Raw genomic sequence first — 15618 nt, forward strand, 5'->3', positions numbered from 1 at the left:
CTGGGATTACATTACAGACAAGTGCCACCACGCCCAGCTAATTTTGTATTTTTAGCAGAGATGGGGTTTCTCCTTGCTGGTCAGGCTGCTCTCGAACTCCTGACCTCGGATGACCCGCCCACCTCAGCCTCCCAAAGTGCTGGGATTACAGGCATGAGCCACCACGCCCAGCCAAATCTTCCCATTCTTAAATGCTGAGCATAAATTTTCCAAAACCTTAAAACAAAACAAAATCAGACCAATGTAGCCAGGGTGCATGCCCTCCTCAGAAATCATACAATTATCAACTAGGAGGTAGTGGAGTCTAGTGGTTGCTAGCTCCGACTCTCATGGGAGAAATTTGGATTGGAATGTCGACCCTTACCCTTTCTAAGCACTAATTTCCTCCTTTCTGAAATAAACACACAATAGTACCTGGGCTCCATAGAGTTTTGAAAACTAAATGAGTTCATACATTATCAGACTTATCTAGAAAGTAATCACATACTTGTTTGTATGTTAAATGAGGGGTTTGGACTTGACTCCCAGGGTCCTTTTGCTTACATTTTCATGTACTTATTTCCCTGCAGTCTAGTAGAAAACAGCTTGGTGCGGCAATGCTGCAATAGACTAGAAGTCAAAAGACCTAAATTCTGGTTTTGCCCTTTCCCAATATAAGACACTGGTACGTCATTTATGCTCTCAAGCTTCAATTTTCCTATCTATAAAATGGGATTGCCGGCTAGGCACAGTGCCTCACGCCTGTAATCCCAGAACTTTGGGAGGTTGAGGCTTGTGGACCACGAGGTCAGGAATTCAGAGACCAGCCTGGCCAATATGATGACACCTTGTTTCAACTAAAAATACAAAAATTAGCTGGGCATGGTGGCGTGTGCTTGTAGTCCCTGCTGCTCAGTAGGCTGAGGCAGAAGAATTGCTTGAACCCGGGAGACGGAGGTTGCAGTGAGCTAACACCACTGCACTCTAGCCTGAGTGACACAGTGAGACACTATCTCACACACACACACACACACACACACAAGAATGTATATGCTCAAATAAAACTTTCTATTAGAGGTGCCCCATCCTATCTACACATCAGAATCAGCTATGAGATTTTTGGAGGATACAAATGAATACCAGGTCTCAGCCCAAGATCCACTAAATTGCAATTTCTGGGGTGACGGTTTAGTCATGAATATCTTTAAAATGTTACACAGGTAATTCTCACAGCTTGGGCTGAGAATCTTTGCTACAAAGGTAAGGAATCGGTCCTTGGAGAATGCTTCTAATCTAATCTGATTTATGAATAAGAGCAAATGTATGTAAAACAAACAAGTCAGTAAGGCTGTTGGCCTATTTGGCATATTTGTTTAAGTTCTCAAGTTAACCAAAAAACATCTAAGGAAACAGAAGAAAGATTAATTCTGATGATAAGGAATGGTCTGACAGCTACTTCATGACCTATAGCAGTGTTTCTCAAACTTTTTTTTGAGACAGTTTTGCTCTATTGCCCAGGCTGAAGTGCAGTGGCACGATTTCAGTTCACTGCAGCCTCCACTTCCTGGCCTCAAGGAATTCTCCCACATCAGCCTCCTGAGTAGCTTGGACTACAGGCACATGCCAACACACCTGGCTTTTTTTGTTGTTGAGGCAGTCTTGCTATGTTGCTCAGGCAGCTCTCAAACTCCTGGCTCCAAATAATCCTCCCACCTCTGCCTTCCAATGTGTTGATATTACAGGCATGAGTCACTGAACCCACCCTCTTGAACTTCTTTTTTTTTTTTTATAAATAAAGACGGGGTTTCATCACGTTGGCCAGGCTGATCTTGAACTCCTGACCTCAGGTGATCCGCCCGCCTTGGCCTCCAAAGTACTTGGATTACAGGCGTGAGCCACCACACCCGGCCTTGAACTTCTAATGAAAGCAAAACCCACATATATAAAATAGATTAATAGCAAAGCAGCTGTGATTACAAATGGACAGAGGGTCCCAGATCCTGGCCCTCTCTCTCCCTCTGTCCTCTGTCGCCTTTTTCTTGACTGTCCTCCTAAAACAATCGCAGGTTTCCCTAAGATTTCACTTTATTTTATTTTATTTTTGAGATAGAGTCTCACTCTGTAGCCCAGGCTGGAGTGCAGTGGTGCGATCTTGGCTAACTGCAACCTCCACCTCCCGGGTCCTAGTTCAAGCAATTCTCCTACTTCAGCCTCCCGAGTAGCTGGGATTACAGGCACAAGCCACCATGCCCAGCTAATTTTTGTATTTTTTATTAGAGAACGGGTTTCCTCATGTTGGCCAGTCTGATCTTGAACTCCTGACCTCGTGATCCACCCGCCTCGGCCTCCCAAAGTGCTGGGATTACAGGTTTGAGCCACATGCCCAGCCAAGATTTTACTTTAAAACCACTGCTGGCCAGGCGCAGTGGCTCACGCCTATAATCCCAGCACTTTGGGAGGCCAAGGCAGGTGGATCACAAGGTCAAGAGATCGAGACCATCCTGGTCAACATGGTGAAACTCCGTCTCTACTAAAAATATATGAAACTTAGGTGGGCGTGGTGGCGTGCGCCTGTAGTCCCAGCTACTCGGGAGGCTGAGGCAGGAGAATTGCTTGAACCCAGGAGGCGGAGGTTGCGGTGAGCTGAGATTGCACCATTGCACTCCAGCCTGGGTAACAAGAGTGAAACTCCGTCTCAAAAAAAAACATAAAATAAAAATAAAACCACTGCATAAGTGCAGTGGCTTATGCCTGTAAGCCCACCACTTTGGGAGGCCAAGGCAGGTGGATTACCTAAGATCAGGAGTTGGAGACCAGCTTGGCTAATATGGTGAAAACCTGTCTGTACTAAAAACACAAAAATTAGGCTGGGCGTGGTGACTCACGTCTGTAATTCCAGCACTTTGGGAGGCTGAGGTAAATGGATCACCTGAGGTCAGGAGTTCATGACTAGCCTAGGCAACATAGTGAAACCCCATCTCTTAAAAAAGTAATAATAGGCCGGGCACGGTGGCTCACGCCTGTAATCCCAGCACTTTGGGAGGCCGAGGTGGGTGGATCACAAGGTCAAGAGATCAAGACCATCCTGGCCAACACAGTGAAACCCTGTCTCTACTAAAATATAAAAAATTAGCTGGGCGTGGTGGTGCGCATCTGTAGTCCCAGCTGCTTGGGAGGCTGAGGCAGGAGAATTGCTTGAACCCGGGAGGTGGAGGTTGCAGTGAGCGGAGATCGCGCCACTGCACTCCAGCCTGGCGACAAAACGAGACTCAGTCTCAAAAAAAAGAAAAAAAAAAGTAATAATAATTTTAAAATAAATAAAAATAAAAATACATTTCACACTACTATAAAGAAAAAAATGAAAATACAAATACAAATACAAAAATTAAGGCCGGGCGCAGTGGCTCAAGCCTGTAATCCCAGCACTTTGGGAGGCCGAGGCGGGTGGATCACGAGGTCGGCAGATCGAGACCATCCTGGTCAACATGCTGAAACCCCGTCTCTACTAAAAATTACAAAAAATTAGCTGGGCATGGTGGCATGTGCCTGTAATCCCAGCTACTCAGGAGGCTGAGGCAGGAGAATTGCCTGAACCCAGGGGGCGGAGGTTGCGGTGAGCCAAGATCGCGCCATTGCACTCCAGCCTGGGTAACAAGAGCGAAACTCCTTCTCAAAATAAAAAAAAAAACAAATACAAAAATTAGCCGGGCTTGGTGGTACATGCCTGTAATCCCAACTACTGGGGAGGCTGAGGCAGGATAATTGTTGTAACAGGGAGGAGGAGGTTGTATTGAGCCAAGATCGAGCCACTGCACTCCAGCCTAGGTGAAAAAGTAAGAATCCTTCTCAAAAAATTAACAAAAACCCACTGCCCTATATACTTGTCAATTTCACCTGCTTTTAAAATGCAGATAAGAGGAGAACGGACTAGGCACAGTGTTTCATACCTGTAATCATGGCATTTTGGGAGGCCAAGGCAGGAGGATTGCTGGAGCCCTGAAGTTCAAGACCACCCTGGGCAACTGGGCAAGACTCCGTAACTACCCTTATTAAAAAATAAATTTAGGGGGCCGGGCGCGGTGGCTCATGCCTATAATCCCAGCACTTTGGGAGGCCGAGGCAGGTGGATCATGAGGTCAAGAGATCGAGACCATCCTGGTCAACAAGGTGAAACCCCATCTCTACTAAAAATACAAAAAAAAATTAGCTGGGCATGGTGGTGCTCGCCTGTAGTCCCAGCTACTAGGGGGGCTAAGGCAGGAGAATCGTTTGAACCCGGGAGGTGGAGGTTGCAGCGAGCTGAGATCACGACTCCAGCCTGGGCAACAAGAGCAAAACTCTGTCTCAAAAAAAAAAAAAAAAAAAAATTAGCTGGGTGTGGTGGCATGTGCCTGTAGTCCCAGCTACTCGGGAGGCTGAGATGGGAGAATCACTTGAACCTAGGAGGCAGAGGTTGCAGTGAGACAAGATTTCCTGACCTGGAATTCCTGACCCCATGATCCATCCACCTCAGCCTCCCAAAGTGCTGAGATTACAGGCATGAGCCACTGCACCTGGTGTCTCTATAATTTTAACCAGTCCCAATGTATCCCAGAATGACAAAGGAAATGGGCAATCTACACTGGCCTCCTTCTTGAGATTTACTCTCCCTAGATTCTGCAATCTAGATTGAACCAATCTCAGATGGTGTCTTTCAGTATGATCCAGTAGACACGTTTAATATGCACTCTTAGGATTTTCTTCATGAGTTTGTTTTTGTTTTGTTTTGCTTTTGGGAGTCTCACTCACCTGTCGCCCAGGCTGGAGTGCAGTGGTGCAATCTCGGCTCACTGGGACCTCGCCTTCTAGGTTCAAGTAATTCTCCTGTCTGAGCCTCCCAAGTAGCAGGGACTACAGGCACACGCCATCGTGCCAGGATCATTTTTGTATTTTTGGTAGAAATGGGGTTGCGCCATGTTAGCCAGGCTGTCCTTGAACTCCTAAGTTCAAAGCGATCTACGCATCTCAGCCTCCCAAAGTGCTCAGATTACAGGTGTGAGTCACCACACTGAGCCCATTCTTACGTATTTTCTATTCCACTTTATTTCATTATTAAAAGAAAATGCTAGTCATGTGCTTTTGAACTTGATTAAGTGACTGAACTCACAAAATCATCCAGGGACTTCTCAGTCCCAACCAACATCTCAGGGTATCCCTTAAGTGGATCACTTGTGACTTAACCACACATCTTCACAGATACATTCTGCATCCATTACTCCAAAAGCCAAATTTAGTATGCATCTGTCCATTCTTTTCTTAGCTGTATCCTTACAAAAAAAGACAGATCAATGTACTGGAAGAGACAGCTCAAGGATTTTATTTCCGTTTAAAACTCATCTGCTATTAAACAAATAAACTAAGAGTTCTCAAATGTGGAAAATGGTTTTGTCAAGTTTATGTCTTCCCTTTATTCAAAGTTAAGGTTAACAGAACAGCACACACACCCTACTAAGATCTGACATGCCCCTCTTCGTCCTTTTTAACCTCTCTAAAGTGTAGAGATGGAGAGCATGATTCCTAAATTGTCCTCCTCAAGAGGAAATTCGTATTTCCTCCTCCTCAGAGTTAGAGCTGAATAAAATTATGTGGTTTAAGTTTGTCCTCTTCGTCCCAATACTATGCTCCTATTTCTCTATTTTTTTAAAAAAGCAGAAGCCCAGCACTTTGAGAGGCCAAGGCAGGAGAACTGCTTGAGCCCAGGAGTTCAAGACCAGCCTGGGCAATGTGGCAAGATCCCACCTCTACAAAAAATACAGAAACTTTTTTTTTGAGACAGAGTCTTGTTCTGTCACCCAGGTTGGAGTGCAGTGACACAATCTTGGCTCACTGCAACCTCTACCTCCTGGGTTCAAGTGATTCTTCTGCATCAGCCTTCTGAATAGCTAGGACTAGAGGCATGCACTACCATGCCTTTGTAATCCCTCCCAAACTGCTGGGATTACAGGTGGGAGCCACCATGCCCAGCCAAATTTTTTTTTTATTATTTGAGATGAAGTCTTGCTCTGTTGCTCAGGCTAGAGTGCAGTGGTATGATCTCGGCTTACTGAAACCTCTGCCTTCTAGGTTCAAGCGACTGTCCTGCCTTAGCCTCCCAAGTAGCTGGGACTACAGGCACGTGCCATCACACCTGGCTAATTTTTTGTATTTTTGGTAGAGATGGGTTTTCACTGTGTTAGCCAGGATGGTCTCGATCTCCTGACCTTGTGATCTGCCTGCCTTGGCCTCCCAAAGTGCTGGGATTACAGGTATGAGCCACCACACCTGGCCCAAACTTTTTTTATATTGAGATGGAATCTCCCTCTGTCACTCAGGCTGGAGTGTAATGGCACAATCTCGGCTCACTGCAGCCTCTGCCTCCCGGGTTCATGCGATTCTCTTGCCTCAGCCTCCTGAGTAACTGGGATTACAGGTACCCACTACCAATGCCCAGCTAATTTTTGTAGTTTCAATAGAGACAAGGTTTAGCCATGTTGGCTAGGCTGAACTCCTGACCTTGATCTTCTAAAGTGCTGGGATTACAGATTTGAGCCGCCACTATGCTCGGCCAATTTTTTGTATTTTTGTATGCATGGTGGTGTGTGCCTGTGGTCACATTACTCAAGAGGCTGAGGCAGGATTGCTTAAGCCCAGAAGGTTTAATTTAGGCTGCAGTGGGCCATGATCACACCACTGCACTTCCAGCCTGGGTGACAGAACAAGATGCTGTCACAAAAAAATAAAAAACAAACCAAAAAAACCCATTACTCATCTGTCCTGTTCTCCTAGAGATGAATTTAGCCTCCTTTGCAAAGATATTTCTTAAAATTATAAATACAGGCCAGGCGCGGTGGCTCACGCCTGTAATCCCAGCACTTTGGGAGGCCGGGGCGGGTGGATCATGAGGTCAAGAGATTGAGACCATCCTGGTCAATGTGGTGAAACTCCGTCTCTACTAAAAATACAAAAAATTAGCTGGGCATGGTGGCTCGTGCCTGTAATCCCAGCTACTCAGGAGGCTGAGGCAGGAGAATTGCCTGAACCCAGGAGGCGGAGGTTGCAGTGAGCTGAGATTGCGCCATTGCACTCCAGCTTGGGTAACAAGCGTGAAACTCCGTCTCAAAATAAATAAATAAATAAAATAAAATGATAAATATATAACTTCAAAGGGTATCCCCAGAAAAAAATATGGAAAAATTCTTCCCTTAATATTCTAAATTCTCTAACTTGTGGTAAATTTAGCCACATAATATGCCTTCAAAATATGAATAGTAAAGAAAATAAATATTAAATGATAATTCTTGGACTTTAAACTATTTCACATAGCCCTCAGGGTCTAGGAAATCCTAAAAGTGCCTTATATAGTCACATCACCGCTTCCAGGGAAATAACAATCTACAATCCAAATAACAGATTAATTTCAAAATTGTTTATATTTTCTGTTCTAATTATGTTTTACCCTCAGGAACTTTTTTTTTTTTTGAGATGGACTTTCACTCTTGTTACCCAGGCTGGAGTGCAATGGCGAGATCTCGGCTCACCGCAACCTCGCCTCCTGAGTTCAGGCAATTCTCCTGCCTCAGCCTCCTGAGTAGCTGGGATTACAGGCACGCGCCACCACGCCCAGCTAATTTTTCGTATTTTTAGTAGAGACGGGATTTCACCATGTTGACCAGGATGGTCTTGATCTCTTGACCTCATGATCCACCCGCCCCGGCCTCCCAAAGTGCTGGGATTACAGGCTTGAGCCACCGCGCCCAGCTACCCTGAGGAACTTTTAAAATTAGCTAACCACTATAAAGACCAAAGTCTCATCGTAAAACATGTGCATACAGGCATGCTTCATTTTATTGCACTTTGCAGTAGTGCGATCTCGGCTCACTGCCATCTCTGCTTCCCAAGTTCAAGCAATTCTCTGCCTCAGCATCCTGAGTAGCTGGGATTACAGGTGCCTGCCACCATACCTGGCTGATTTTTGTATTTTTAGTAGAAATGTTAGTTCACCATCTGGCCTTGAACTCCTGACCTCATGATCCACCCGCCTCAGCCTCCCAAAATTCTGGGATTACAGGCGTAACCTTGCACCCAGCCAATACTGTGTTTTTTATTTTTATTATTTATTTATTTTTTAAAGACAGGGTCTCACTATGTTGCCCTGGCTGGAGTGCAGTGGCTATTCACAGGCGCAATCCCACTACCGATCAGCACAGGAGTTTTGACCTGCTCCTTTTCTGACCTGGGCCGGTTCACCCCTCCTTAGGCAACCTGGTGGTCTCCCGCTCCTGGGAGGTCACCATATTGATGCTGAACTTAGTACGGACAGCTGATCGGCATAGTGCACTACAGACCAGAACTCCTGGGCTCAAGCAATCCTCACACATCAGCCTCCCGAGTAGCTGGGACTACAGGTATGCACCAGCGTGCTAGGCAATATTGTTTTTTTTAAATTGAAGGTTTGTGGCTACCTCGTATCAAGGAAGTCTATCGGTGCCACTTTCCAACAGCACGTGTTCACTTTGTGTATCTATATCACATTTTGGAAAGTCTTCCAATATTTCAAACTTTTTCATTCTATCTGTTTTAATGATCTGTGATCAGTGATTTACTGTTACTACTGTAATTATTTGGGGCACAACAAACCGTGCCCATATATGACTGCTAACTTATTTGATAAATGTGTGTTCTGACTGCTCCACCAACTGCACCATACCTCCAGCCTACCTATTTCCAGAGACACAATGCTGAAATTAGGCCAATTAATAAACCTATAGTGACCTTTCAAGAGAAAGAACAGAACATCTGTCACTTAAAGTCAAAAGCTAGAAATTATTTAGCCTAGTGAGGAAGGCATGTGGAAAGCTGAGACAAACCAAAAACTAAGCTTCTTGCACCAGTTAGCCAAGTTGTGAATGCAAAGGAAAAGTTATTGAAGGAAATTAGAAATGCTACTTCAGTGAACACAAAAATTATAAGAAAGCAAAACAGGGCTGAGCGAGGTGGTTCATGCCTGTAATCCCAGCACTTTGGGAAGCCGAGGTGGGTGGATCACCTGAGGTCAGAATTCCAGACCAGCCTGGGCAACATAGTGAAACCAAGTCTCCACAAAAAATAAAATAATAAAAAAAAAAGAAAGCAAAGACAGACCAGGGACAGTGTAATCCCAAAACTCTGGGAGGCCTAGGTAGGCAGATCACTTGAGTCCAAGATCAGTTGACACCAGCCTGGGCAACACCGTGAGACCCCATTATCTAAAAAAAAAGAAATTTAAATTAGCCAGGTATGGTAACACATACGTGTAGCCATAGTTACTTAAGAGGCTGAGGGAGGGGGATCCCCTGAACTCTGAAAGTTGAGACTGGATGACAGAGAGGAAGATCCCATCTTTAAAAAGAAAAAACTAAAGAAAAACACATTGTAAAAAAGGTCTCACATTATAAGGTGGCTCACGCCTGTAATCCTAGCACTTTGGGGGGCCGAGGCGGGTGGATCACAAGGTCAAGAGTTCGAGACCATCCTGGTCAACATGATGAAACCCCGTCTCTATTAAATATACAAAAATTAGCTGGGCATGGTGGCACATGCCTGTAGTCCCAGCTACTCGGGAGGCTGAAGCAGGAGAATTGCTTGAACCCAGGAGGCGGAGGTTGCAGTGAGCTGAGATCATGCCACTGCACTCCAGTCTGGGTAACAACAGCGAGACTCCATCTCAAAAAAAAAAAAAAATTAACCTAGCAGCCAGGCACGGTGGCTCACACCTGTAATCCCAGCACTTTGGGAGGCTGAGATGGGCAGATCAGGAGTCCAAGATCAGCCTGACCAACATGGCAAAACCCCGACTCTACTAAAAATACAAAAATTAGCTGGGGATGGTGGTGCATGCCTGTAATCACAGCTACTCTGGAGCCTGAGGCACAAGAATTGTTTGACTTTGAGAGGCAGAGGTCGGCGTAAACTGAGATCACACCACCGCAGTCCAGGCTGGGTGACACAGTTAGACTCTGTCTCAAAAAAAAAAAAAAAAAAATTAGCCTCACATGGTGGCAGGGGCCGTAGTTCCAGCTATTTGGGAGTCCTAAGGGAATGGACTGTTTGAGCCCAGGAGGTTAAATCATAATCGCACCACTGCACTTTGGCCTAGGCGAGAGTCTCAATAAGAATAATAGAATCAGGCTGGGCGCAGTGGCTCAAGCCTGTAATCCCAGCACTTTGGGAGGCCGAGGCAGGTGGATCACGAGGTCAAGAGATCGAGACCATCCTGGGCAACATGGTGAAACCCCGTCTCTACTAAAAATACAAAAATTAGCTGGGCATAGTGGCGTGTGCCTGTAATCCCAGCTACTCAGGAGGCTGAGGCGCGCCATTGCACTCCAGCCTGGGTAACAAGAGTGAAACTCCATCTCAAAAAAAAAAAAAGAATAATAGAATCATCCCCTGAATCTGGGCAAAGTAAATTGAAAACCTTTTGGAGGCTGGGTGCGGTGGCTCACGCCTATAATCCCAGCACTTTGGGAGGCCGAGGCAGGTGGATCATGAGGTCAAGAGATCGAGACCATCCTGGTCAACAAGGTGAAACTCGGTCTCTACTAAAAATACAAAAATTAGCTGGGCATGATGGTGCGCGCCTGTAGTCCCAGCTACTCGGGAGGCTGAGGCAGGAGAATTGCTTGAACCCAGAAGGCCGAGGTTGCGGTGAGCTGAGATCGTGCCATTGCACTCCAGCCTGGGTAACGACAGCAAAACTACGTCTCAAAATAAATGAATAAATACATAAAATAAAAAGAAAACCTGTTGGAAAGCATTCAACATTCTGTATACCATTAAGAACATTAGTAAGGCCAGGCACAGTCACTCATGCTTGTAATCCCAGCACTTTAGGAGGCTGAGGTGGGCAGATGACAAGGTCAGGAGTTCGAGACCAGCCTGGCCAACACAGCAAAACCCCATCTGTACTAAAAATACAAAAATATCCGGGCATGGTGGCACACACCTGTGGTTCCAGCTACTCAGGATGCTAAGGCAGGAGAATCACTTGAACTGAGAGGCGGAGGTTGTATTGAACTGAGATTGCATCACTGCACTACAGTTTGGGCAACAGAGTGAGACGCCATCTAAAAAAAAAAAAAAAAAAAGAATATTGCGGCCAGGCACAGTGGCTCACACCTATAATCCCAGCACTTTGGGAGGTCAAGGCACGGAGATCGCTTGAGATCAGGAGTTGGAGACCAGCTTGGGCAACATGGAGAGAGCCTGTCTCTACAAAGAAAAATGTAGCTCAGTGTGGTCATGTATCATTTTAGTCCCAGGCATTCCGGAGGCTGAGGGGGGAGAATCATTTAAGACCAAGATGTCAGGCCAGGCGCTGTGGCTCATGCCTATAATCCCAGCACTTTGGGAGGCCGAGGTGGGTGGATCACGAGGTCAAGAGATCAAGACCATCCTGGTCAACATGGTGAAACCCCATCTCTACTAAAAATACAAAAAAAAAATTAGCTGGGCACGGTGGCACGTGCCTGTAATCCCAGCTACTCAGGAGGCTGAGGCAGGAGAATTGCCTGAATCCAGGAGGTGGAGGTTGCAGTGAGCTGAGATCGTGCCATTGCACTCCAGCCTGGGTAACAAGAGCAAAACTCCGTCTCAAAAAAAAAAAAGGGCCGGGCGCAGTGGCTTACGCCTATAATCCCAGCACTTAGGGAGGCCGAGGTGGGTGGATCACGAGGTCAAGAGATCGAGACCATCATGGTCAACAAGGTGAAACCCTGTCTCCACTAAAAATACAAAAACTAGCTGGGCATGGTGGTGCGTGCCTGTAGTCCCAGCTACTCGGGAGGCTGAGGCAGGAGAATTGCTTGAACCCAGAAGGTGGAGGTTGCGGTGAGCCGAGATCGTGCCATTGCACTCCAGTCTGGGTAAAAACAGCGAAACTTTGTCTCAAAAAAAACAAAAACAAAAAAAAGACCAAGATGTCTAAACTGCATTAAACAGTGATCACACCAGTGCAATCCAGGGTGGGTGACAGAACAAGATCCTATCTCAAAACAAACAAAAAAGTACTTTTAGATATGGGTCAGGCACAGTGGGTCATGCCTATATCCCAACACTTTGGGAGGCTGAGGGAGGAGGATTGCTTGAGCCCAGGAGTTTGAGGCTGCACTAAGCTATACCTGCACCACTGCACTCTAGTCTGGGGAACACAGAAAGTAAGGTCCTGTCACCTCCTCCAAAAAAAATAAAAATTAAAGTATGTATTGCTTTTTTACTTTTTTTTTTTTTGAGATGGAGTTTCGCTCTTGTTTCCCAGGCTGGAGTGCAATGGCGCGATCTCAGCTCACCGCAACCTCCGCCTCCTGGGTTCAGGCAATTCTCCTGCCTCAGCCTCCTGAATAGCTGGGATTACAGGCACGCACTACCACGCCCCAGCTGATTTTTTGTGTTTTTAGTAGAGACGGGGTTTCACCATGTTGACCCGGATGGTCTCGATCTCTTGACCTCATGATCCACCTGCCTTGGCCTCCCAAAGTGCTGGGATTACAGGCGTGAGCCACCACGCCCAGCCGCTTTTTTACTTTTTGAGATGGAGTCTCGCACTGTCGCCCAGGCTGTAGTGCAGTGACACGATCTCGGCTCACTGCACTCTCCACCTCCTGGGTTCAAGCAATTCTCCTGCCTCAGCCTCCCGAGTAGCTGGGACTACAGCTGTGTGACACCACACCCAACTAATTCTTTTGTATTTTTAGTAGAGACAAGGTTTCACCATGTTGGCCAGGATGGTCTCAGATCTCCTGACCTCATGATCCGCCCACCTTGGCCTCCCAAAGTGCTGGGATTACAGGCGTGAACCACTGTGCCCGGTCATATGTATTACTTTTTAAAGACATAATGCTATTGAACACCTAATTACAGCATAAGCTTTTTTTTTCTGAGACAGGATCTTATCCTATCAACCAAGCTGGACTACTATGGCACAATCACAGCTCACTGCCACCTTGATCTCCTGGGTTCAGGTAATCTTCTCACCAGCTTTCAGAGTAGCTGGAACTACAGGCGTGCAACATTATACCTGGCTTTTGTTTTTTGCACAGACAGGGTCTCACTATATTGCCAAAGCTGAATATAACATTTTTTTTTTTTTGAGATGGAGTCATGCTCTATTGCCCAGGCTGGAGTGAAGTGGCACAATAGTGGCTCGCTGCAACCTCCACCTCCCAAGTTTGAGCAATTTTCCTGCCTCAGCTTCCCAAGTAGTTGGGATTACAGGCAGCTAATCTACGTACTTCTTTTCTTTTTCTTTTTTTTTGAGACGGAGTTTCGCTGTTGTTACCCTGGCTGGAGTGTAATGGCGTGATCTCGGCTTACCACAACCTGTCTCCCAGGTTCAAGCAATTCTGCCTCAGCCTCCTGACTAGTTGGGATTATAGGCATAAACCACCACACCTAATTTTGTATTTTTTTTTTGAGACAGTCTGGCTCTGTTGCCAGGGGTCAGGCTGGAATGCAATGGCTCAATCTTGGTTTACTACAACCTCTGCCTCCCAGGTTCAAGCAATTCTCCTGCCTCAGCCTCCCAAGCAGCTAGGAATACAGGGCATGCCACCATGCCCAGCTAATTTTCGGATTTTAGTAGACAGGGTTTCACTATGTTGGCCAGGATGGTCTTGATCTCTTAACCTTGTGATCCGCCTGCCTTGGCCTCCCAAAGTGCTGGTATTACAGGCATGAGCCACTGCACCTGGCTAATTCTGTATTTTTAGTAGAGAGGGTTTCTCCATGATGATCAGGCTGGTCTAGAACTCCCAACTTTAGGTGATCTGCCCACTTTGGCCTCCCAAAGTGCTGGGATTACAGGTGTGAGCCACCATGCATGGTGAACATAACTTTTATACACACTGAAACACCAAAAAATTTGTGACTCTTTTTATTATCTGTTTTACCGTAGTGCTGCAGTCTGGACCAAGCCCGTAGTCCCCAGGAGGTAAGCCTCTATTTCTTACCACATCCAGAACTTTCAAGTCACCATTTAGGTAATCAGAAATCTAATGCATCCTGTGGTTGGATGATTTGCTCCTTAGGATACCAAAGACAGGGTGAGACTCGTTTCAGAAACAGAATTTTAAAAAAAGCTTACATGGGGACACCATGTTAGGCATCTAAAACACACATTACCTGGGCATGGTGGCTCATGCCTATAATCCCAGTACTTTGAGAGGCTGAGGTGGGTGGATCACTTGAGGTCAGGAGTTCAAGACCTGCCTGCCCAACATGGTAAAACCCCATCTCTACTAAAATACAAAAAATTAGCCAGGCAGTAGTGGACAACTCCTGTAATCCCAGCTACTCAGGAGGCTGAGGCAGGAGAATCGTTTGAGCCCGGGAGGCAAAAGCCACAGTGAGCTGAGATCACTCCACTGTAGTCCAGTCTGGGCAAGCGTGAGATCCTGTTTCAAAAAAAAAACAAAAACAAAAAACATGTACAGTGGCTCACACCTGTAATCACAACATTTTGGGAGGCCAAGGCAGGCAGATTACCTGAGGTCGGGAGGTCAAGACCAGCCTGACCAAGGTGCAGAAACTCCGTCTCTACTAAAAACACAAAAAATTAGCCAGGCATGGTGGTGCATGCCTATAATCCCAGCTACTTGGGAGACTGAGGCAGAAGAATCACTTGAACCCAGGAGGTGGAGGTTGCAGTGAGTCGCAATCATGCCATTGCACCCCAGCATGAGCAACCAGAGCGAAACTCCATCTCAAAAACAAAGATAAAAGCATACATTAATATTTTCACAGCAATGTTAAAAAAAAAAACACATTCTCTCATTTAATCTTCACCATAAAGTGCTTAACTTCTGAGGATGCCTCCCAGAGGTGATTTTCAATTCCATATTGCTTTGAAAATACATTTTTGGGGGTAGAGTCCAGGCTTTGGTATTTTTTAAAAACTTGCCAGAGGATTCTAATTCAAAACCACAATCCAGAATCAATTAGTTGGCCGGGCACGGTGGCTCACACCTGTAATCCCAGCAATTTGGGAGGGCAAGGTGGATGGATCACGAGGTCAGGAGCTCAAGACCAGCCTGGCCAAGATGGTGAAACTCTGTTGCTACTACAAATACAAAAATTAGTCAGGCATGCTGGCGTGTGCCTGTAATCTCAGCTACTCAGGCTGAGGCAGGGAATTGCTTGTACATATAGGAAAACAAGTCTAGCTGATTCAAGAGTAAAATTCATACATATACAAATGTAAGAAAAATCCTGAATTCCTGTTGTCACTGGCAATGCTCATTTGCTATAGATGCAGGGAATGTAAAGGCTGTTATGTAAACAAAGATACAGTGGATTAAGGAATCCAACACATACTACATGGTGACTTGACGGCAGATCATACTGGTAGAAGACAATCAATATGGACAAAAACCATCAACAAGCATCAGGATACTGTCTCTGGTCCCAGGTTTATAGTTTGTCACCATCTATTTTACTCTTCAAGAACTTGGCTTCCTCATCTATAAAATGGCAGTGAGGCCAGGCATGGTGGCTCACGCCTGTAACCCTAGCACTTTGGGAGGCTGAGGCAGGTGGATGACCTGAGGTCAGGAGTTTCAGATCAGCCTGACCAACATGGTGAAACCC

Source organism: Callithrix jacchus, chromosome 5 (genome assembly GCF_049354715.1).
Source record: "Callithrix jacchus isolate 240 chromosome 5, calJac240_pri, whole genome shotgun sequence".
NCBI classification, from domain to species: domain Eukaryota; kingdom Metazoa; phylum Chordata; class Mammalia; order Primates; family Cebidae; genus Callithrix; species Callithrix jacchus.